Below are 25,878 nucleotides of genomic sequence, written 5' to 3' on the forward strand. Positions count from 1 at the left end.
AACCAGCAATGGGTAGCATGCCAGGTGACCAGATAATTGCCTAAGGGCTGGGCCAGCTGGCTGGATTGCAGTAGCATTCCTAGCCTAACAAGTGCATGTTGAATGAAGTGGTTACCTCCAGCAGCTGCTGCTCACGGGTTCTGACTGAGAGGGAACTCTTCAATAGTACTAACTAATGGCCATCACCCTACAGCACAGCCCAGACCGCTCAGCCAACTGTCAGCCCTGTACTGCTGGTGGTTGTGTCTCTTTTCCAAGAGTTAGCAGAAGCTGAGAGTGAGAGAACACAGCTACCTTTCCTGTGCTAAAAGCAGAGAGAAGATACCCTTCCCTGATTTCTGTGGCTTTCGAGGAACTCACTTCCAACAAAGCTCTCCTGTTTTTTAAATCTTCACTGGGTGGGGAAATGAAGATTCATTAGATGGGAGAACCTGGATTGCGGGTGGCAGAAAGTGCCTGGCTGGAAACTTAATGGACCGCCTACATTACTATAACAACACCATCAGCTACAAACAATGACCAAGATTCAAAAAATAAATTGACCCCTTATGGTCTGCAAATGTATAAAAATAAGAGCACTTAAAATGTCATGATGCAATATACATTTAAAATATGATTTACTTAGCAAATATAAGATTTGTTTATAATGACTGTATGCATTTTTAGAAAAGAATAATGAATACAGAACTTCATAGAACAAGCACATAGAGATTTATATTTTGAAAGCTTCTGCCACTTGGCTGTATGAGCTTGTACAGAAATCATGCATAGAGGAGTTTATCTTGACTTCTGTCCTTCTTGATAGTTTATTCATCAAGGGTGTGTCTAGACTACAGGTGTTTTTTTTAAAGTAGCCTTTTTTCGAAAAAACTTCCCCTGTGTCTAGACTGCAGAAACTAAATCAAAAGAACATGGCAGTTTTTTTGATCACGGTAAACCTCATTTTACGAGGAATAATGCCTTCTTTCGAAAAAAGGCTCTTTTGAAAAAAGGCACTATTGAATGCAAACTGCATTTTCGAAAGAGCATCTAGACTCTCTTTCAAAAAAGCACCTTGCTTTTTCGAAAAATCTGCTTGTAGTCTAAATGTTCTCTTTCAAAAGAGGCTTTTTTGAAAGATTTGAAAAAGCCTTTTTCGAAAGAGGCTTGTAGTCTAAACGTAGCCCAGGATCAGGGATGGGCAAGATTTGGCCAGGGGGCTGGATGCGGCCTGCCAAGCTGTTTGATACTCCCTGCAGCCAGCCTGGCCACTCCCCCACCCCCGGGCCAATCGAGAACTGGGAGTGGGGAAGTGCATGAAGACATTCGCTCTTCAAAGCAGCTGGAAGCTCAGGAGCCACCTGTCACTTTTAACCCTTTCACTTTCAAGTCTCTCATCCCCGGCCCTGCCAGGTGCACGTGGCACCTAGAGAGAACCACCAGCTGTTCAGAATGGCTGGAGGTTCCCTCTAGGGGCTGTGTGCCGTTGGCAGGACAGGAGCGGGGGGGGGGGGGGAATTATGTAGTGGACAGACAGTACACTCTGGGCATTCACTGGTAGCTGTGTATGGGCTGGGGGTGACCTCTACTGGCCAGTGTCTATAGCACTGCCCAGCAGAGGGGCTACCTAGGTCACTTAGACAAAGACTAAACCAGTCCGACTGGTTCAGGGCCGGGATGGAGCAAAGGAAGTGAGGTTTTCCGGGGAAGGGTCAGTTTCTGGTTGGAAAACATGAAGGGAACAACTTAAGCTGAGGGCTGAGGGTCTAGGGGGGTGATGGACCCCCTAACCCCAGGGGTCTGAGGCATCCTGGCCTTGTCTCCTGTAGCCACATCATGTCTGTGCTGTGCTGTATCCTGGAGAAGCAATAAAGCCTCTCTATTTTACTGGCTGGCAGAGTCTGTTCTTGCTGCTACGGGGCTGCAGGATCGGGGGGAACCACCACACACCATCACAGGGGGTGAGAGACTTCACATGCTCCCCCGCCCCCAGCCAACTGGATGTGAGGGAACGTGCAAAGTCTCTTGCCCCCCACTCTTCCAGGGGCACATGGCACCTAGAGGGAACCGCCAGCCATTTTGAACAGCATGCCCCTGGCAGGGTGGGAGGCAAGACTTCTTGAGCTCACCACTCCTAGACTCTGATTGTCCTGGGGGCAGAGGAGCGCGTGAAGTATCCTTCCCCCTCCCCTGGGGCTTGCAGCACCTAGAGGGAACTTCCCCCTTTCATCTGAGGCCTCGCCCTTTCCAGCAGGCCCAGCCCCGACCACATACTAAAATTCTTGAGGTGGCCCCTCTGCAAAAATGACTGTCCACCCCTGATCAAGTTGCTCATTTATTCCTGCAATTCAGCTTTAAGATGGCTTGTAACAGTCAAGTCATGTCTCTAGGGGTATGTCTACTCTACAAAGTTAGTTTGAACTAACAGACGTTAGTTCGAATTAACTTTCATAGGCGCTACACTAGCACTCCGTTAGTTCGAATTTAATTCGAACTAGCGGAGCGCTTAGTTCGAACTAGGTAATCCTCATTCCACGAGGATTAAGCCTAGTTCGAACTAGCTAGTTCGAATTAAGGGGTGTGTAGCCCCTTAATTCGAACTAGTGGGAGGCTAAGGCTTCCCAGGTTTCCCTGGTGGCCACTCTGGCCAACACCAGGGAAACTCCATTGCCCCCCTCCCGGCCCCGGACCCCTTAAAGGGGCACGGGCTGGCTACGGTGCCCGTGCCAGGTGCAAGCCTGCCAGCACCCAGCCAGCAGACCCTGCACCTGGCACGGATCGAGCCAGCCACCCGATGCCCCCCAGGCCTCCCCCTCTTCCCGGGACCAGGCTGGCGGCTCCCGGGAGCTTGCCCGGGACCGCAAGAGGCGGGCACCCGCCTGGGCTAGTGCGGACATCGTGGACCTCATCCACGATCTCTGCACTAGGCACAGGAAAGTAGCCGGCTTGGGCAGGAGAGCTGCCAGCCTGGCCACCCAGGAGCAGGTGTGCAAGAGAATCAAGGGGGTCCACTGAGACCCCCGACCCTGAGCCCTGAGCTTAGAATGGCCGTACTGGGTCAGACCAAAGGTCCATCTAGCCCAGTAGCCTGTCTGCCAACAGTGGCTAACCCTAGGGACCCTGGAGGGGATGGACCGAAGACAGTGACCAAGCCCTTTGTCTCGTGCCATCCCTCTCCAGCCTTCCAGAAACCTTGGGCAGGGACACCACTCCTACCCCCTGGCTAATACCACTCCATGGACCCAACCTCCATGACTTGATCTCACTTCCCTTTAAACTCTGTTCCAGTTCTAGCCTTCCCAGCCTCCTGCAGCAAGAAGTTCCACAGGTTGACTCTTTGCTTTGTGAAGAACAACTTTCTGTTACTAGTTTGAAGCCTGCTACCCATTCCTTTCCTTTGGTGTCCTCTAGTCCTTCTTTATGGGAACTAATGAAGAACTTTTCTGTATGCACCCTCTCCACCCAACTCCTGCTTTTAGAGACCTCTATCCTGTGCCCCCTCCGTCTCCTCTTTTCTAAGCTGAAAAGTCCCAGTCTCTTTAGCCTCTCTTCATATGGGACCTGTTCCCAACCCCTGATCATTTTAGTTGCCCTCCCCTCTCCCACCCTCTCTCTTCCCCTCTCCCACCTCTTTTTCCCAGTCTTCCGCAGTTTTGTTCAATAAAGACAGATTCCATTTTGGAAGACACGTTATCTTTATTTTGTACATCAAGAAGAGGGGCTAGGGAAGGGTAAGTGGAAGGAGGTGAGGGAGGAATGGGGCACGAGCCCCCGATGGGGAGGACTGGGCTGGCTCTGCGGGCTTCTGGGGGTGGAAGCTCTCCTGCAGCCCCCCAATTACTCCCTCTCCCCAGATGGCAGCCTGCGGCAAGTGCAGCCGGGCTGATAGCCGAGTGCTGTGATGTGCCCAGTGTGGGCACTCAGGGCACTCCAAGCCAGGACTGCTTTGCAAGCGGGGCACCCCTGAGAACTGTCTGTCCGGGGTGGGGGTCGGGACCCTTTAAGCACAGCCCTCGGCTAGCCTGAGACAGCATCTCCACGCTCTAAGTCCTCCTCTGATGCCCTGCCGGCACTGCTTCCGGCCATCCTTAACCACGCTTCAGGGTCCACTTAATGTGGACGCGCAAGTTCGAATTAGCAAAACGCTAATTTGAACTAGTTTTTAGTTCTAGATGCGTTAGTTCGAATTAGCTTAGTTCGAATTAACTAATTCGAACTAAGTTAGTTCAAATTAGCGCTGTAGTGTAGACATACCCTAGGATTCTGAAATATAGTTGTTAGGATCTTCCTTAGCTAACTGCACAATAAGATGAAGAACTCTTATGCTGCTCGCTTGTTCTGTGTTGTAGTGTCAGGAACCTGGTGATTAATCTGTTTTTCATCCACCGTTATCACAACCAATAAAATTTGCTTCCCATAACTATAATGTGTTCTGTTTCTGTCCTGCACTTTGTCAATTAAGCCACCCACATGGATACCTTTTTCAGACACTTGTTTTTCTACTGAGCCATTCCTAGTACCAAAATACTAATTCTACTGATCCATTTCCCAATATAAAATATTCAATTACGTTGTACTCTATGTTAATGATGATTAGTAGAGGTCAGAACAAGGGGCATTCAGAAGTGATTCATCCGTACTCTAATTCAGTGACTTCCTCACTCCTTGTCAAGGGATATGAAGGAACAGATTAATCAAGAACAATGGCCATATGTTTACAGATGTTTCTTGGTAATCATCCTTCCACAGTCAGAAATGTGCTGATAAGTTGATGCTTGATTTTTTTTGTTAATTTCCATAGCACAAAACAGGCTTATGATAAATCTCTAACAAATAAATGTGGTTCTGAATTCTCCTTTTGAGTTACATGGTTTGACAGAAGCTATATGTAGCTATCGTTCTGAGAATGTTTATGGTATATTGGAAAATATTGTGACCAAAATAGTGTTAAACTCTAGAAATACATAGGCGCTTGTGAAGGATATTAGATTCACAACACTTCAGCAAAGGACTTGAAAAATAGCTACCTCTTACCAGCTTCTCACATTTAAACACAAAGAGACTAATGACAGGGTATTTTCAATACAAGATCCCTTGACTCAGGGACCTGCTTGCCATTAACCTGGATTCATCAACTTTTAAGTCATGAAGCAAAATTTATCTATTGTCACAGGTGACTCCAAAGGGGCAGGGTAAATGAATTAATAAGAAGGACTTCATTTTAGTGGATTTAGAGTTTTTCTCGTGAATGAAATACTATTGCATTTCTTCATATTTGTTTTACACCATAATCTCTCTTCATATATAGGGTATAGGGGTGCACACAGTCAGACAATGCACTTTCCCATATGCTTAACTCTCAGCACTTGAGTAGTCCCATTAAAGCTACTGAATAAAGTTAAATTCCTTAAGTGCTTTGTCATGTTGAAGTCTGAGACAAATTGTGTGCTGGAAGTTCAGAATGATGGAGGGTTAACTCCTATTTTATAGAAAATAACCTTTTTTATCACTCCAGGTTTGTGAATAATTAAAAATAACTAGGGAATCCCACATTCATATGGAATGTTGAATGTAGGTCTAAAATCAGTAGTTTCACTACTACTGTGTGACAGTTGAGTAGGATGACCAGGAAGTGTGGTTTGCAGAAATGCATTCTAATTTGCAGCAGCTGCCACAATGTCCCAGAAGATTATGTCAAGTTAGGATTTTGTCCCAGTTTTAGCATGACTGGTTGGCTAGCCCAGCCTGCCACTGACTGGCTGCTTCCCTCTCTTTTTCCTTCCAGTGAGGATGCCTTTCATCTCTTCCTTTATATACAGGAGCTCAATGGGAGTCAGGTGCCTAACAGCGTTTGAGGTTCTGAGCTGCAGATCCCAGATGCCTCTGTGCTAGTCCCAGGCATTCAGTTAGCCATAATCTCTGATGAACTGAGTGTTCAGATGGACAGTTGTATTTTAAATCTGGAAATATTCAGATGGTAAGAGACTGTCCCCCAGCAAGGAACTGCTAATGATTTGAAAAGGGAAATGAACAAGTCACAGAGAAAGGACTAGAGGAATGTTGGGTCCACCTGACAGAAAGGTCCAGTTTTACAAAGGATCTTCTAATTGTGCTGCTAGAAATTGAGATACCCAGTGCTCTGACTATGTTATACATGCAAAATTTGCAGGCACACAAATAGTTAGGCCTGCTGAAAATCAAACTACTGAGCTATCAAAGTATTGCACCAAAAGCTTATTGGCTAGGGGCCGAAACAACAGGTGGTTTAAGGATCACCCTTTTAATCTACTTAAAGAAAGAAACAGAAAAGACTGAAAGGACTCTTACAGATTTAAGATCTCAAGGTTCATTAGCTGAGATACGATTATAAGAGAGCTCATCAGTTTAACTACAAAGTAGCTGATACTATATTTTCTTTGGAAAGCTCCTCAGCTAACTCTCGTATTCTCTCTCTTTCTATTCTCCCATCTTCCTCCCTGCACCCCGAAACAAACATTGTAGTCAGAAGAGTTCATTTTAACTGGAGGAGAGGAGGTATATTTAGAATGTTTGCTACATTCTGACCATATGTCAATTTAATACATAATAACCTTAAAGATCTGAAATAAGAGTACTCTGAGAATTCATCATCATTCTCATTTGCATTTACGCTCATCTTGTTGCTCTGTTCAGTTTCAAATGAAAAATACTTCCAGAACAGGCAGTTCCATGGAAGCTGCTGAAACTGGCTCCACAGCTGGTTGTTAATTCAGTCAGAAATCAGCCAGCCCATGCAAGATGTGTGTAGTGTTTATAATGTGCCAAGCCCAGGGAGTGCAAATGTATTCTCCTTCCAAGGACTACAGTCCAGACTTCCCCAGAAGCTTTGATCTTGTGCCAGAGAGAAGGGAAGCTCTTCTTCACATGCCTGGATGGATTCATTTCAACAAAAACTTCAAAAAGGCAAAGCAAATGAAAGCTGTGGAACGCAATTAGCTAAAATGACTGTAGAATTTCATTGTGTTGGTCTTATTCAAAGCGATTGTCAGTAATGGATGAAAGATAATTCTTGGTTTGCTGGCAGATGTGTGTGTATCAAGTGGAATACTAGCAGAAGTTTCTTATGTAATGCCATCCCTGTTCCCTATTTGCCCTTCTTGTATCTCGATCCTGAACTAGAGGGGTCAAGTCTAGGGGTCAGACGGTAGTTAAGTCATCATGCCCATTTGATCCTTTCCATTCTTCTGAGACTAGCAGAGTCATTGGGGCCAATAATGGTAACTGGAGTTAATTCCTTTAATCAATCTCTTGGTGATTGATTAAGCAATCTATGTCTCTGTTTTAAAACATATATTTATACTTTAAATCCTGCTGCCCTTGTAAAGTTTGGACCTGAACATGAGGCTTCCTGGTATCATTTAATGTTGAAAATGTATGCATGAAGTGGTAAGTCCCTAGCAAAATAGTCCTCATCTGAAGTTTTGATAAGAATTAGATTAAGCATACATAAACTTTATAAGACAAATTTAGAGTTGACATGAAAGTAATGTAATTTAAATTTCCTCACTCTTAGACCCCAATAGAGCTGTTTACAGTGTGTCCATTTGTTCATGTGCAGGAAATCTAAGAGGGTATCATTTTCCATGCTACAGCACTGGAAGCTGTAAGGTAAAGTAGGTGAGCTCACTTTCACTTACTCATGGATTCACAGATTTTAAGTCCCAACAAGATCGTTAGATTATCTAGCCTGACCTCCTGTATAATACAAGCCATACAATGTCAGCATTGCTCCTATAATTTGTAAAGGGTCATCTGAGCCCAGTAACTTGTATTTATCTTCTGGTAGGCATCTAGTCTTGAATTCAAAAAGACTTCAAGAGATGAAGAATCCACCACTTCCCTATGTATTTTGCTCCAATAGCTAAATGTCTTCACTAATCAAATAGTCATGCCTTATTTTTAATTTTGAATGTGTCTGGCTTTAACTTCCACCCACTAATTCTTTTTATACCTTTATTTGGTTGGTTTAAAGAGTCATTTACTGTTGTTTCTACTCCCTTCCCCATAAAATAACTTATGCACCAAAATCAAATATCTGATTTTCACATCTTCCTCTTAGCTACCTTTTGCTGCACTTCTCTTTTGAGGTTTTTCTACACCAACATAAACTCAGTGAGACAAATTCAGAGGGGATCTGTAAGAAGGCAGTATAAATTACAGAATACATTGATAAGTCAGTGTGAGTCTAAGTAAATATAATGGAGTCTAAAGGGAATCCTAAATTGATGTAACACACACATTGGGGAGTGTGTGGGGGGGTGGGTAATGGTGTAAACTATAATAACTTAGATTTCCTCAACATAGTGTCTCCTTTTACCTCTGAATTTGGTACATCGTGTCCAACTGGAAGTGGATTTGTCTGTTTATTTCTTTATGGCAGACATTACTGTTTTGTTAACTATACAAACAGTGAACCATCACATCAGTTTAAGTAAGTCTGGGGCACCTTGCAGACTCATTCAGTGCTAATCCTAGGTGCCATGTGCAATATTTTCTCAATCATCTGTGCTAGTATCTTTCTGAGTAGGGATGTTTTGAGCCTGAGTGAAGGTTCATAACATATGCCTCTGTTGATCATACATCTGTAACATATACAAACTTCTCTAGCTGATGACAAACCTGATGTTCATGCAGGGTACAGACCACTGAACTTGTGATCTCAAAGGAGTTTTATTGAATTGAAAACACTCTCGATATCAAACCTTCCTTCTAAGGTCACTAGGAAATGAAAAGAAATTCAAGGGATGGAGCAGTGCAGACCCTGTTATTTAGGAGAAAGATTTTGTGTTTTCACAATCTGTTTTCATGTTTCACTTTAACTGCAGTCAATAACACCCTTTTGGAATGACAAAAATCTTTACTTTGCTCTATAGTGCACTCTTCCTGATGGATAATAATTCTAAGAAATTAGTTATAAAAACCCTTTTTCATTGATTACAATAACCTCTCCAAACTTTGATGGTGGTTCAGTATATGGGAAAATGCAGAATCCTGCCCTAAAAAGGCAGCCAGAATCATCTTAAAAATATGATTATTTTTCTGTGAGTTGTTTAAAAACATGACATAAGATAAGCTGTATCCACAGCATTTATTGGAAAACAAAATCAATGCCTGTCTAAAAATGTACAACATTACAGGAATTTCTAGAAGTGAACCAAAATCCAAATCCTAAACTACCTCTCCTTAATATATACTGTTCTGTAGATTACCTGTCAAGTTGGGGAACATTTCAGATATGAATACAGCCAGTGCATATGCTGGCTTTCTAAAGAAAGCCTGTCAACCTCACATTTAAGGGTCTGTTTTGCAAGGCTTCCTTCACAGATTAACCTATCTTTGCTCTCTGCAGTACAGTTAGAAACTGAGGTCCCAGTCCTCACCTGTGGCTGAAGAATTCAAAATGTGACTAAGCAGGAGGACCCTGAGAGTCATTTTAAGCCACCTTTACACTATACTGATCCTGAGTTGCCTTGTACAGTGAAGTCCCTGGCTGTCCATTAATTACCAGAGGTGAAATCCTGACCTCATTGAAGTCAATGTAATTTTTGCCATTGATTTTCATTGGACCCGGATTTTATCCTATAATCCTAGTTATCTCAAACTGAATTCATAACTGCCAAATTGAAGAGCCAAATCTTGGTTCAGGGACACTATTTAATAAATCAGCATTCCAGTCTGGTGGAAATTACCTCATCATAGAAGTCTAAAGTTGCACCCCCAAGCCATACACAGGCTGGGGCTACCTCCTGTGATGTTAGAGGACTCATAGCAGCATGTTTAGAGATAGAGAGAGACAGGACATATGTTCCCTGAATGATTAACATTAGGAGCTGAAGTGAATTCAGTGAGTATTTTGCTACTGATTTCAGCGAAGCAGGAATTTCACCCCACATCTTCAACTGGAGTAAAGCATATACCTCCATTGACTTCACTGGAATGCTGCTGAATTACACCAGGTGAGCATCTGGCCTAACCTTTCAGCTTTGCCCCTCTTTTCCTGGGGATAGGGTGAAGCATTGCAAAAACATCTGACTTTACTTTTGTCTTTATGATGCACCGATGAGTTGTTGGGAATTCATGTGAGCTGCTTACTGACATTGCTAACCGTTGGGCCCTAAAGGGTTACTCCTTTTTAATGAACAGCTGTAGTTCTTTTTCTTGCAAAGGTAGTCCTAGAAATGTAATCTGATCGCTGAGAATGAAAGGACTAGGCAGCTGGACTCCACTCTGCAGTGGAAAACTGTATAAGTGTGTATACCCAAATTATTTCAGATGAATCTGTTGATGGAATTGCATCGGGAGAAGTGATCACTCAGGTAAATAGAGGCATCTGCACAGAGGGCTTAGTGTATGAAAATAGAAATCTTGAATTGGAATTCCTCCAATGGCAAGATGCAATGAGCAGAGGACAAGGGTGATGTGTTGATAACAATCTGTTTTACTAAGCAGGTAGGTGGTTGTATTTTGTAGCGGTTGAATCCCTTTCAGAGTGTTTTGGCTTGATTTCTGCATATGAATTTTACTAAAACTGGAAATTTTGATTATCACCATGACAAAATCAGTCCTACCCTCCCCCCAAAAAATGAACCTCAGTCATCTGGTAAGGGGCAAATAAACATGTGTGTGTATTGAAAATAACATGTGACAGGACATAACTGTTGGAGTATCTCCATTACATAAAATATGTATCCAGATATGTTGATATAAGGCACATACTCATTTGCATGGGAACCAAAGAGTTAAATACAATGATTGCCTCTTAAATGAAATACTTTGTTAAAGGAATAAACCAAGAAAGAGAATCAATTTTTATTGCTGGATCATGCTTCTAAACTGATTGCTACTGTAATAAAATTAGGGATTCCATTTCATTTAAAGCAGGGATAGTAATTTTATTTACTTTCTTCAGTCACATCACCACACAAGTGCGCACAGAGCAATCAGCTGCTGCACTTGTTAGTTTGCTGATTAAATACTTTGTCACTTAACTCTGAACTAATTAAAGAGAATTGAAGCTGCTGTGCGCAAGCCAACATGGTATTAAGTTTAACTGAAATTCCCATGCATTACTCTTCCACAGCCTGCAGATTTTTATTTCTTTTTTTCAACTAAACATGTTTACTAACAAACCCAGCCTTGGTAGCCTGAGATGTGATTTCTCTGGTCACTAGTTTTGTTGGCTTTATTAAATAAGCAGTCATTCCAGGTAGCTATAATCTGCTCAGCCTTGCAACACAGAGGTTTATGGTGTCTGATTAGTGTGAAAGTACTCAGTACTCAGACAGGATGACTAGGGGTTAAACATGCTGCTCACGCAGCGAACAAGGATCTAACATCTAAGTATGGTATTTTAAGACACCTATCTCCTTGTGAGCTGGTTACTAAAGAGTCTCATGTGCTAATATAATCACTGATTGAAGGACTGACTCAACCAATGCTTTTGTTGTTTTGGATCTGGTTTCCCATCTCTTTTTGGATGAGTTTCCTCCTGGTTATCTGGCAATTTGGATCCTCCATTGGTAGTATCATTCTCGCCAAAATCTCAATAATAAGAATAATTACTAGTAAATAACAAAACATATTAGAAGACCAAGATAACCCTTATTATGAAAGAATATTCAATGTATCAAAGCAATAAAATAATGGTGATATATTAAAAAGCAGAATATATTCCTGACATTACTACTTTTTTAATAAAAGTATTAGGGGAAGTGGGTGACACTGGATATTGGCAATGGGATAGCCTCTAGTCCTCCATTTGTATCCAGGCAATGGGTCATTTCCATTGAAGTCAATGCCAAAATTCGCATTGATTTTAGTGGCCTAAAAACTGGCCCCAGGTTAATAGTGAAGGTCATTGCCTTCTAATAGTCATAGTGAAAGAAATGAGTACTGTATATGAGAAATGAATTGGGCAACATAACTCAGACTTGACTAGATTAGTATCCCCCTCACTAATACGCTAGCACAAATGGCAACACCTGACATCTTCAAAGGCAGTCTGAGCAAAGAGGCTGATAAGAAAATGTTAAATACTCTCTCCTCCTATGACTGGACCCCCTAGGTAAGTGTTGGAGTAAATTTTCAAATCAGATATAATTTTAAAAAAATTTAATAAGTCTCATTTCAGTCTGTAGTTTGACACTCCCAATTAGTCATGTCCACAATTTTGTGCCCACAAAATAGATAGTGTTACCAATTCACAACTTTATTGCAAGTCTTAGTTTTATTTGGTGTTTCTGTTAAAGCCCCAGCACCTGTCGTCATATGAATTAATGAGAATCTTTTTTTTTTAAATAAGTTTCTTGTTTTCATGGCTATGAAGAAATGCTCAAAACTTGAATCTGTAAGCTCAAAAATTAAAAAGTGAGTAAAAAGAACTCCAAATCTATTCAATTTAAAATATGCTGATTTTTAGTCAGCATCATGAATTTGGTGGCCTGAGTTATTAACTTTGAATGTTTAACTGGCTGCATTTAAGTGGCCCAATAATGCCTAATTTAAATATTTAAAATAAAAAATAGAGCTTTTCTCTGCCTAAACCAAATAAAGTAGATTGTATAGTAAAATAGGCATGTGTCTGTGCAGTTTAGGGTTGTACAAGAACTGTCAGGGTACACAAGAGATTGTGATGTAATTTGCTTACCAGAGATGTTAATTTAGACTGATACAGTGAGTAGTATTCTCTGTACATGTTGTACATGGTGGTGCATACAACATTAGAACTCCTTTGCCACGTACCACTGAAGGAGTTAACTTGCTTTTTGTTATGTCACCTCTTGCAACATTATAATTAAGGCTGTGTCAGTCTTTCCACTGTAAACTGTAATTTTCAGAGGTTTATGACTTGACCATAAAAATTCACTGTAGGCTAAAAACTGGCATATGAAGTCTGAGCCCGATTTTTGTAGAAGAAAATAATGTTAACTGTTTTTCAAGATATAAAACTTGCTAGTTTCGGGTTTTTCTTATGCACACATAACTCAAACACATCCCATTTTGTACATGTAAATATAGCTTTCTTCTTTACATAGATTAATTATTTTGCATATTTTAATGCCAATTTTTTATTTTAAAGTTATTCCTGCAGGGCAATTTTTGATGACCTTACTTTTTGCTTATGTTGTAATATTAAACAAGCCCACAAAAACTAGGGGGTCAAAATTAAGGCCACCGTTTACGCCATAGGTGTTTATTCTGTTGCAAAATCCAAGTCACTCTCAAACAAGGTACCCCAGAATTGATGCGCCCATATTCACAAGCCACTTGCAAAACTCTTGGACGCTTTCCTTAGAAAAATAATAAGAAGGGTTTAAGTAATTTTTTGAGACTAGGGTACGTGTACACTGCACGCTTATTTCAAAATAAGCTATTCCAGAATAGTATTCTGAAATAGCTTATTTCAAAATAGCACATCTACACTGCAGGGAAGCCTCAAAATTAGTCTGAGTCAGGCTTCCCTGATGTAGACATGCTATCTTGATTTAGAGCCCCAGGAGGCACTGGGGAGGAATAACATAGAATGGCCCTGGTGAGGGGCTATTTCAAAATAGCAGCAGTGGAGCATCTACACACGCCTTATTTCAAAATAGCTATTTCGGAATAGGTGTTGTTCTTCATAGAATGAAGTTTATGGATTTTGGAATAAGCTATCTATGGTTTCAAAATTATTTCGAAATAACAGAATGGCTGTGTAGACACTTGCATTGTTATTTCAAAAATGTAGTTATCTCGAAACAATGAGGAAGTGTAGAGGCACCCTTAGAATATAAGAAAAAACAGCCTACTATCAGTATTAACACAGATCTTGTGATGAGGGTGGAGTGGCACTACCTCACCCCAATGCAAAAGGAATAAACTCCAGTTTCCCCTTCTTCTCTCCTTATAAAAGGCGTACCTGGGAGGGAGAATAAAAAGAGCTGCTGGATAGTCATGAAGTGGGATTCTTGAGCTGACTTTTAGGACTAAGTTGATCCCTAGACTGGCAATGTTTGTTGTTTCTTACTCTCTTTGCCAACATACCTTGTTTAGAATGGATAGGTTCTCTCTCCTGCTAAACAGACCATGCTGCCTGGTCTGTTTTTACTTTCCGCTGTCATCCCTCCAGCTTACAAAGCCATCTCTTGTTTTTGTTGGACCCTGTGCAAAAAATCAGTACAGGGCCACATCCATCTCCTACCCACATAACCCCCCAATTTCCATGGCCTGTGGGCACTCTCCCTTCACCTCTTTTTGAAGCTCTGCAGGTTGGAAAAGAGATGAAAGGAGAGAGACAGAACAGGAAAAAAATCAGTATTTCACAGATGTTTTCTCTATCATTTTGTTCTTTGTTGTCTCTCTGCCTTCATGATCTTTTGTCATTTCTCCTTATGTTCTTTGTCTAACTGAGACAGCAAACTCCTTGGACTTGTCTGTAAAGTGTCATGGGGACGCATATGAATAATACACCATGCATGCTTATAAATAGCCATGCATGGTATATCAATGCAGGTTAGCAGAAAGGTATGTGCACTACATAAACTATGCAGGCTGTGTACTAATGCTGGGAAAGGTGTATGTAAAATGGCACTCCTAAGCTACTTCTGAGCATAAGTGCAGGACATTACACAGACCCAGACAGCCAATGCCAATACTGTGGCATTGGGGCAGGGCAACATAACAGAATATTTTCAGGGAGCAAAATATGAGAGACACTCTCAGCAACAGGGGTACAAGAAAAGATGATGTGGGCAACAAAAACAAGGTGCTGTAGCTGTAGCTGAAGCACTCTGCACTGGCTGAGGTATTGACAAGCTGCTTGTCCCCGTCAGCAGCTGTTTTACACACACCTATGTGTAACGCTGCACAAGAACTGTCAGGGTGCACAAGTCAACTAGCAGGCATGCAAACAGGCAAAGATGAGGAAAGGACAATGTAGCTGTGAGCTATCTTGCTGCCAGCCTTGATACTAGGGCCCCAAAGGCTGCATTAATTAGCTAGGTACTAGTGTATTGGCTCTGACATGGGCAGAGCGATACGCACTCCAGTCCATTCCCCTCCTGTCACCAGTGATGTTTCAAATGCGGAGTGTGAGGAGCAACTAGCATAGATTGGGATACACTGGCTTTACGCTGTCTGCTGCTCAGGTGTGTAAATTGATCCTAAATGACCCTTTCAGGCTAGCACTTTCAGGGCATGTCTACACAGCAGCATGTAGACGTTATTCTGAAAAACATAGTCCACGTCTACACAGCAAGCAATTATTTCAACATAATGTTGAGCTGGAGGACTTCTTACTCCATCCCCTGTAACTCTCATTTTACAAGGAGTAAGGGAAGTCAGAGGAAGAGTGCTCTAGCTCAGCTGATGTCTAGACAGTGCCAAAAGCTGAAATAAGCTATTCCGATTTAAACTACACAATTGATGTAACTCATGTGATGTAGCTTATTTCGGCTTTAGCCCTGCTGCGTAGCTGTACTCACAGTGTTCAACACTGGATCAGGGGCTAAGGACTGAGCTGATCATTTTTAACTTGGATGAAAGTTACTAAAACCAAATTCATGGGCAGAAGACTAGAAAATAAATCTGACATCAGTTGCAAAGAAGGATTAATTAGATATTACTGCAAATAATGATTCCTGGTCCATTCTCATGTGATCAGTTGGCAAATCAGTTGCACTACTCTAATCAGGTTTTTTGGATCAAGATATGTTGTTATACTCATGCAGTCTTTTAAGACTTTTATTAGTTACATCAGACTGTATTCGTTTATCAGTTACACTATTTCACAACCTCTTAAACAGCACTTACATTCCATGCGAAAGAATGACATTTAAAAAATATGAAGACTGAAAAATGAAACATTTTATTTTAAAATTATAAAATGCCAGAATTAGTGCTACCGTAATTTGATCCCTTTGTGTTGTATACATTAAGATGCAGTCTTAAATTATATAATCTCATGCTATTTTTTCCACCAGACCCGTGTCTCATTCTGTGCACAGTATGATTGGTGCTCAAGGAATGAGACAGATGTTCAATATTTTTTTTCTATCCTCATCCATCAGCGTGTGGTCCCATGCTTTATTAGCTGCATATTTCCAAAACATGCAGAGAATAAGGGATTTTAAATTCTTAATGGACTTTTCTATGGCGCTCCTCACTGAGGGATCTCAGTGCTTCATACTAACAGGAACAAACCTCTCCTCAGAGTGCCTTTTGAGGTAGAAAGGTGTTATCTCCAATTCTCAGAAAGTCTTCATGTGTCTCAGCACCTCAAGCTCAGATTTGCAAAAATGTTCCCTGACTTTTGGTGCTATAATTGAGCAGTGAAGTGAAACACTTAATTTTTGAGAAGTACTGAGCACACATTGCTTCTATGGACCTCATTTGGAGCTGAGTGCTCAGTACTTCTGAGGCTACATCTAGACTGCAGTGCTGTGTCCAAGGAACGCATCCACTTTTCTGAAAAAAAAAATGGAAAAGCAGACGCGTTTTTTCACCATTCCTGTAAACCTGATTTTATGAAGAAGAAGGGATGGCTCAAAAGTGCAGGTGTAGATGCGTCAAATTTCAGAAAAGCCTCTTTTGAAAGAAAAGAGGAAATAGATACACAAATTGTGGTTTGCACTTTGCGTATCTTTTTCCGACTTTTCTTTGTAGTCTAGACTTAGCCTGAAACTCAAACACTAGGCATCTGAAGATGGGCATCCAAAAAATAAGACACAAACAAGCAGAAGTCACCTTCATAAACTGTCGCTGAAATGACTGGTCCAGCATCACATAGGAAGTGTGTAACAAAGCCAGGAGAATATACTAGATCACATTTATCCTAGTTCAGAGCTGTATCCCTTTCTCTTCATGTAGCTCCCATGTTATTCACCACACAGCCATACCTTATTCACTATCCATCCTCCGCACTGAGTACCACAGGGTTTGGTGGAATAAGATATGATAATGTAATTAAACACTGCATTATAACACAAACACACACAAGGAGACAGACTTAAGGTGTCATGTTCTGCCGTAAGTCTGGCACTTACTAATTTCTGCAACTTTTACAGAGTTCTTTTATTGTAGTATTTTTGGACAAAAATTTCAATATCTTTTTAAGAGAAAAATGGAGGAGTTACATCATGTGACAGTATGTGCTACTGACTTTTTAAGGCCACAGCCATTCCTAACCACAGGGATTTCCCCCTCTGCTTCTCCAGATGTTAGTGAGAATGTTGCCATTGAATTCTTTTGGTTCAGGTACTCCTTCCTGTGCAGAGCCCAAAGCTGTATCACAGCCATACTGCCACTGGCTGAGTCCCACTCTGGCTTCTCAGAAGGAGTGATACAGAAGGAGTGATACAGCTCTTCTAACTAGGATTTTGTGCATGGGCAAGTGCAGATCAGAAAACAGTGTGACAGAGAGCATTGTCCATCTTGTTTCACACCCGTCCTGCTTCCAAACCACCCCAAAATCCACTTGAAGCAGCCATGGTAACCGCAATTAGAGATGCTTCTGCATGAAGTAGGTGAGAGGGCATAATACTGACTGAAGCAGCACTCCCCTATTCCGCACAGAACAAAGAGATCTCCACCTGGAGATGCTTTCAGGACAACAGTCACAATTTAAGGCAACAGTAATGGAAAAGCAAATATATCCTGTGTCTGGGATATGAAAGCCCCTACTACAGAAAACAGGACTTGAGGGCTGTGCTGTGTGCAATTCTGTTATATTTTTCTCAATAATTGCAACATATTTCCACAGTTTTATGGATAGCCAATAACTTATATTGCTTAACTTTGGGCAAAATTCTCTCCTGACTGCTACACATGAGTCCATGGCATCAGTGAGGGTATGTCTACATTGCATTCCTCTTTCGAGAGAGGAATGCAAATGCAGACGAGCGAATGAGGTTTAAGGATTATTTCGAAGGAAAGGTTTCTTTTCGAAATAACTCCGCGTGGACCACGTTTGTTTTCTTGAAATATGCTATTTCGGAAAAGCAGCCAGACGCGATTATGAAAATGAAGCACAGGACATTCAAATCCACATTTCATTTGCAATTTCGCTTGTCTGCATTTGCATTCCTCTCTTGAAGGAGGAATGCAATGTAGACATACACAGAGGTATGTGAGAATGGCCAATTGAGCATAACAGACAGAAAAAATTGGCTCAATAAATATTATTCTACTTTTCACTCCTTCCTTACTTATCATATCATAGATCTATACTCCAAACTACAGGCTCAAGTCTTTTAAGGTTAATTTCTCTCAGTTGTTCCAGTTTATGTGCCCAGTCTTGCTCCAATAAAATGAGTGAACATTGTCATTTGCACCAATGACAGTAAGATTTGTCCCTATATATACTATACTATCCAGTTATAGTCAAGGTAAATATTATTTAGACTATAAGCTCTTAGGAACAATGAGAGCCTTCTGTCCTGTGTTTGTAGAGTGCATACCACAATGGGGTCCTGATCCATGATTGGGGTTTTTAGTCACCATGCAGTACAAATAAATGATTATAATACTATGATTCTCAAATATTTGCTAGACCAAAAGCATCACAGCTGATCAAAATATATGTCCCTTTGAGTATCAGACATGAAACAAAGTGCTTTGAATAGAATAAATTTTTCTCTGCCAACTGTCTAGTAGTTATTTAATCCCTCTAAAAAATGTTGCCCTTGTATCTTTGATATCTTCATTGCCATTGTGAAGATTTATTCTGACTACGTATTGCATGTCTCTTAAAAGAAATGATACTCGGAGATACCCATTTTTCAGGGAATTAATATGCACGTCACTAACATTTTTTACTATTACTTTGATCATTTCGGTTTGTGGTGTAAAATATGGGAAATCTCACTTATTCTAAAAGGTTATATTTAATACAGAGAAATTCCATTCATATACAAGTAAGGTTGTGACAAGCCATAAAATGTGTAAAATTACAAATAATGCAAAATAAACTTATCAGTCAATGGAGTCAATGTTTCAAAGTTCATGATACCTTTCCTTCCCTCCCAGGTGATGTATCAGCTCTGAATTCAGTTTGCTTTGCCATAGGTAAAAGATTTATTTCTTTTTATTCTCTCTGTGGAAAATTATTTTCAATCGTATTGTAATGCTGTGCAAGTATCAAGTTTATTCTTAGCAGCATGTCTCTCAAGTCATGTTGTGAACGTAATTGTAACTAAGGGAGTATAAAATGTATTATTAGTAATAATAGCATCTTACATTTATCCAGAGCCTTTCATCCAGAAGGATTCCAAACCATTCTTGCAAACCTAACCATTGGCAACATTTTGTTCTCAGACCCTTAAGGTAGCTCTCAACTCCAATATTCTTCTGTTACTGCATGTGCAGAGCTTGTGTTGAGAATAATAGGAGTTAAGTACATGCAGAGAAAGCAGAAGATTGAAAATAAGATTCTTTGTGTGAATTGGAGATAAGATTTCCAAGTATCTCTTCCCCATGGGAACTGTTTTACCTGCCATCATCCATGTCTCCTGCAGGCTTTTAGGGGGTGGGGAGATTTTTCAAGCCTTTAGAGCTGTCTCCACAATCTTGTGACAGTTGGAGTTTCTGTGACTAGCATGTTGTGGGTAACATACAGGTTTTCCTATGAATGGCTGTTGCATTTATGAAGGTGACACTAAAGTAGGCTGTCTAGAGGCAAAAGAGACCTGGGTCCTATCCAAACAACCCTAAAGAAGATAGTTCTTACCTCTGGCTGGATTCACTTAAAGGGATATATTGTTTTTCTAGTTTTAAAAATAACATGCTTTCAAGTCAGTTATTTTTCCTATGACAGATAGGAATTTGAGCATAATAATGCAGCCAGCAATCCTGGTGGGTGGATTGCTCAAAAGCAATATATCTGGCTTTTCAATTTTCCATAGTATATGGTTATATCCACACTGATATCTGCTTATCTCCAAGGTGGAATGTGGTGACTATATCTTGGAGCAAAGCAATATTATAAGTTAATTTAGGACAAAAGATTAAAATACTGGATCCCATTAAAATTCTTGCAAATTTCAGCAAGGGTATTGTAAATGGAGTCTTCTGAGGAATCCTTATTAAAATACAATGGTCCATGCAGTTTTTTTCACCCCCCAAAATATGGTGCCTCCAGCATTAGCACCAGACTGGGGGGCTGATTCAACACTGATTTAAAAGAGAGTGACACCCGCTGAATCAAAAGTACCACTTTCTCCAGTACATTCTGTTTGGCAGTGAGTAATGTGTTCAACATGAATTTTAGTTACGAAAATGTTCTGTGTATTTCCAGTTATGTTTTTGTATCAAATTTGTTCAGCTATTCAATTTCATGTTTCAGTCTGCTCCCCTGCATGTGGCCAGGTGCCCCCTTAAGTCTGTGAAAGATTTTGGAAAAACATTTATAATAGCAAAGAACCGGCACATAAAAGTGTTAAATCTCTGCATGAAGAAGGACAGAAGAGGCCATCAGATCTAACACAGTCAAAGTGTTCTGAGCAGGCTAAGAGGAGTCCCCTGGAGCAAGAATAAAAAGGATAGAGAAAAAACACACTATTTGGGGAGAAATAAGCTACTGTGGCACAAAGGAAAGGAAGACAATTTTGAACTGACAAATGACAATGAAAAGCAAGGAAAATGTGGATGTGTGTTTTGACATTTCATCCGCAATACAGCTGACATTATCTTGGAGAAGTGGCTAGGCTTCTGTACTAGAAGATGCATGTCTTCCTTACCTGCAGTTTTTGCTCATTCATTCAGGTTTCTAGCTGAAAACAAATGATTTCGTCACAACAGGTTTTCGAGAGAAAAAATAACCTTCATTGTGAGGATACGAATTTGTATGCACAATACCAAAATTCAGGTAAAAATCATTTTGCTCAAAACAATGTATATATTTTCATTTATTTTTCTAGCTTAAAATATCACTAATAAATTAATATAAAATCAGTGTGTTGACTTTGGATCCAAGTCATCATTTTAACCTAAGCCTTAGACCCTGGCTAATACAACCTTATTAATACCTATTTTGACTAGAAATGCACCTTAACTACAAAGCTAAAATTAATCTCCAGAATTTCCCATAATTAGAGGAGATTCAGATTGAGGCTTAAATCTCCTCTGCCTTACACTGCTTTTACACCAGTGTAACTTGAATGGAGTTGCTTCTGATTTACCCTGACACAACTAATAGGAGAGTCAGGCTCTTGACATTTGACTCAAGTCCATTTATAAAACTTGGCCTCGGCCACTAAGCTGGAAATTCTGATCCAGATTCCCTAGTGTTTTGGCCCTACTTCTGGCGTCCATCTACTTTTCTAATTTTGATTAAAGGAATGTCTATTGACAAAATAATATGTACATACTGAATTTGACTTTATTATGCCCTAATAAGTGTATTTATGCTTTAGCAAAGCAAATTTGTGTATTACACAAGGAAATTAAAGTGTAACAATGTTTCTTTTCAGAGTCAGTAAGTTCTGAAGAAACATCTCCCAGCTCATTCTATATTTATTCAGCCATGTATCATGCTGCTATACAGCACATCAATAAAACAATACAAAACATGTATATTCCTTAAAATCTGCACAAACTCTAAATGAGTGCAGTGCAAACAATGTACAGTTTGGCAGTACAAAGCAAGTCTTATGGGATTTGACTATATATACCATTTTCTGTACTTCACATTACTTTTGAACAAATGTAGTGTATGAGAGAAAAGTGTACTTGTTCTACACAAAGCAATAATTCCTTGTAGGGATTGAAGTAAGAACACACACAACGATAGTGAAGCTCTAGAGATGTGTTCATATCACCTGATTTTCAAGATGAAATTATACCCATAATATATGTGCATATTGGGAGAAGATAATTTATGGGTACATAGTTTAAAAGCTACTCCTGTCCTTCACTAATTGGTCTCTTGTCCTCCTCTTCTCCCTGTTCTGTAAACCCTAAACAATAAACTGTCACAATGAATCTATCTTTTTGCTAAATTAAAATTCCTTGGAATTTATAGCTTTGTGATCACACAGAGGGATTTGACCTCACTGTGTTCCTTTATTCTCTGAGTGAGATTGTAGCTCAAGGGAGTCTTACTACTTGCTAAAAAGCAATTTGGAATATTTGCTAAAAACTAACCTAGCCAGAGTGGAAAGCCAGAGTTTAACAGTAATGGTAAATACACAGTGTTCCTATACTACTCCTCTTACATTCATTTTTTTCCTTACCACTTTTTATTGATAAACTAGTAAAAATAAAATGTAATTTATTATAGAACATCAAAAAGAACATTCTGCAGATGGTTAAAGCTAGCTGGTCTGTGAATATCTAGGTTGCTCTTTAGCCTGCTTTTGAGAGAACTCCAAATCTGAGGGGACCCTAATCTTTACCTGATTCACATATGCAATGTCCTGGACAAACCAGGCCTCAGAACACAGTCTAAGGCTTTTGCTAGGCTAGGATTTAAAGGTGTGTTCTAATATGTTCTAACAACACATATTTAAATCCTAGCCTAAGCAAGTCTTAGTGTACTGAAAACAGAAGTTTGATGGGTTTCCCCTAGGCCTGGAACTGGGTTACATGAGATAAAATTGAATCTACTATAATCAAGTTCTGGGTTCGTGATGTTGAGAAGGCAAGGGGCTGTGTCCCACTACGAGCAAGAACTGGATGTTTTCAGAGGAAGTGCATCCACATTGATGGAGTCTACCTCCATCTCAGAGAGCAAGGAAGCTCCCTGGGAAGCTTGGCAGTCTGGCCTACACTTCCAGTGTCCACTGGGTCCAAAAAGCAGCAGCAGGTGCTTATAGGGGCTCCTCTAGTCTACATCCCACAAGGCACTCCTCTACTTCCTGCTCCTTCACTTGACATAAATGGACCACAGTGGACGTGTGATTTTCTGTGCCCTGGTTGCCCATGTGGATACCACAGCACAACAAGCATGGAGCCTGAGGCATTGCAAAGCAGTGCCATGTTCATGGCTCTCCAGCTGCACCTCATGGTGTAGAACTTCAAGAGCACCCACATGTTGCTCCACCAGCAACAGAATGAGGATCAGGAGGCCAAGGATAAAGAGGACAAACCTCAGCATGGCCTGCTGGCCCTGCTCAGGCAAGTCCTGGTGCTCATGCTACTGTGCACGCCAGTCAAACCCCTAACCACAATGGAACACCACTTCTGTCATTGGGAGATGAGCTTGGGCTGGTGGGACAATCAGTAGTGACTGCACAACTTCTGCATGAGCATGTGGAAGGCCACCCTCCTGGAGCTTTGCAAGTGGCTCGCCCCTGCCCTGAGGTGACAGGATACCCTCATTCACATTCTTGATCAATTTGTTATTTCTTGTATTTTCCTGCTTATATATTCATCAGTGTGTTTACCCAGATGGACTTAAATCAATCCATCCATCCATCCTTCCTTCCTTCCTTCCTTCCTTCCTTCCTTCCTTCCTTCCTTTCGTCCAACTTTACGGAGAATTCCTACTGCAGTTTCAGGCTAACATAGTCTATTTTTTTAATCATGATCTCATTTTTGTACCGATATGGGAGGTAAATAAGGTGAGGGAGCTATGGCCGCCTAAAATCCCTGCGAGGGAAAGGGAAAGATGCTCAGTTGCATTGGCTACCTACCCTGTCTGATTCAATGCACATTTGACAGAGAGGTATAGCAAGCTTTGCCAGCAACTCAAAACCAGGTGAACAACCCCCTGAGCACTCTTAAGCACACTGTGGTTCACTAACTCACAAGGCGGGGAGGAGAATATAAACATCTCCTGAAAACTGTGCCACTGAGCAACCAAGAAATTCAGCTTGTTCCAAGAACAGGAGCTGATGCCATAAGGTAACCTTGGAATGAGGCCACAGCATTACTATTTCATTGTGAATAAAACTAGAGCACCAGGAAGGCTGGGAAGGGGAGGACCTTGGCACTAGAGAATCACTGTTAAGGTTTCTCCTTTGGGGCTCAGAAAGACCTAAGGGAGTGTGGGTTGAACCTTTCAAGGGGCCTCTTCTAAGTACATGTTCACCCTATGGAGAATTCATATTTATAACATTCACCTCAGGTGAAAGGGTCACAAGAGCCCCAAGCTCAGTCGTAGCTGCTGCACCAGGGTCTGGGCAACTGTGAAGAGGGCATATAGGTGGACACCATGGATGCAGCAGAGATGGGCTCTGAGTTTGGAGTCAGAACAGGGTATAGGCCCTGGGCTCCATCTGTAATAACTGACAGCTCTCCCTGCTAGCTGGTTCACCGGGGGGCTAAATTAAGGACCTATAGATCTAGGTGCAGAACATAAGCCTGTAGTCAGTGGCTGTCGTAGATGTTTATCTTCTATGTGGTCTGGCCATTACAGAGGCTAATGTGTGTTAAATGATCTGATTCTTTGTGATCAAGGTCCGGATGGTGATGTTAAATACCACAAGTAAAAATATGTCAGGTTGGGTCAATTTTGCAGTGGGAAACACCCCAATCCTCAAAAAAAAAGCAAAGCTGCAGGAGCAAGTAGTGTTCCTTCTGAAGTAATACTAAATTGAAGACTCAGCCTAGTGCTGAGGGATGCTGTGTGCTAGAAGTGTCTTTTTTTCTTTTCTTTTCTTTTCTTTTCTTTTCTTTTCTTTTCTTTTCTTTTCTTTTCTTTTCTTTTCTTTTCTTTTTAAAGGGAGAAGAAACAAAGATCCTGGACACAGTGGTCATTAAAGAGCCCATGTCATTTTCTGCATGTGTTTCAGGGGAGTTAAAACAATGGTACCTGAGAAATATTCCATTTGAATCAATTAAATTCCTTCTCAACCTTCAGTCAGATGCAATATTATTTTTTGCTCCGTGTCCTAAATTGCTGTGCACCCTTACTGTGTGCTGCTAAAGGAGCTATCATGTTTCATCCCAGAAATAAGTGGTTGTGCCTGCCTTTAGGATGAAAGGTGTTCTATTTATATAATGACTGGATACTATGAACGCTAATATTGTGAGTATATTTTATTCTTGTTTGTGCAAGTAGTTAGGTAAATTTGTGCAGGGGTTGGAGAATATTTCTAACTGAACCTCTCTGTAAGCTTAACCATCATCTGTTAATAGAGAAATTTTGCATTACCTATATTTTCTAGGGCTTCTAAGCAGCACTTAAACTGAGGGTGTGTTTTATTGCTTGTGGTGTACAGTGTCTCTTACCCCAGTGTCATAGGTTGCTACTTTAAAAAGTATTCATTCAAGTGATCAGATATAATTCAAATTGGAAATGAAAACAGAGTGAATTATGGCAACTCCCATTTCACTGGATCCTCCTAATCATCAGTAAGTTTAACAGCAGCCTCTCAATAGCACTGACGTTAAAATGTTCAGTCTCTCTGGTGAATTATCCAGGAAATCTTTCCCTGGAGAATGAAAAATATCACAGTTACTCCTACCTAGGAACATAAAGAGAGGAGTATAAATAAGTACTACTGGTACTAATCATACTTTTATATTCTATATTTTTTCAAAGGCAATTTATTTAATCCTTTATGTATTAGTAAGTTATGCTAAAAAGATACTCTAAAAGGATAAAATATAGAATAAGTTTTCCCCCTGGCGTTATAGTTCAGATGTAAAAAGGAAGATGAATTTACAACCATTTATAATTATCTTGTTTTATGAAAATTTCCAGTGAAAATATTTTTCTATAAATTAAAAATAGCTAATTCTTTTAAAAATATAGCAGGCCATTATTATTCATCAGTCTTCATGAACCACATTATTAAAATGTATACAGAAAGGGTTGTGTCTGTGACAAAATTGCCTTGATTTAACTTGGTTTTTAATTGAATATAGTACATTTGTGCAGTAGGCTACAGAGTTATTTGTATTCAGTTTATCTTCACTATTCCTAACTGATTAGAAGTAAAC

General features: G+C 40.6%; 1 long non-coding RNA gene across 1 annotated transcript in view; it reads left to right on the forward strand.

The window, feature by feature from the left end:
* Positions 1–20,751: 20,751 nt before the first annotated feature.
* LOC142830673 (uncharacterized) overlaps positions 20,752–25,878 on the forward strand; it is a 35,761-nt gene continuing 30,634 nt past the window's right edge. The window contains exons 1-2 of the long non-coding RNA XR_012906121.1: positions 20,752–20,857; positions 24,656–24,961. This is a non-coding gene — a long non-coding RNA (uncharacterized LOC142830673). The remainder of the gene's footprint in view (positions 20,858–24,655; positions 24,962–25,878) is intronic.

The sequence above is a fragment of the Pelodiscus sinensis genome, chromosome 9 (genome assembly GCF_049634645.1).
Source record: "Pelodiscus sinensis isolate JC-2024 chromosome 9, ASM4963464v1, whole genome shotgun sequence".
NCBI lineage: Eukaryota > Metazoa > Chordata > Testudines > Trionychidae > Pelodiscus > Pelodiscus sinensis.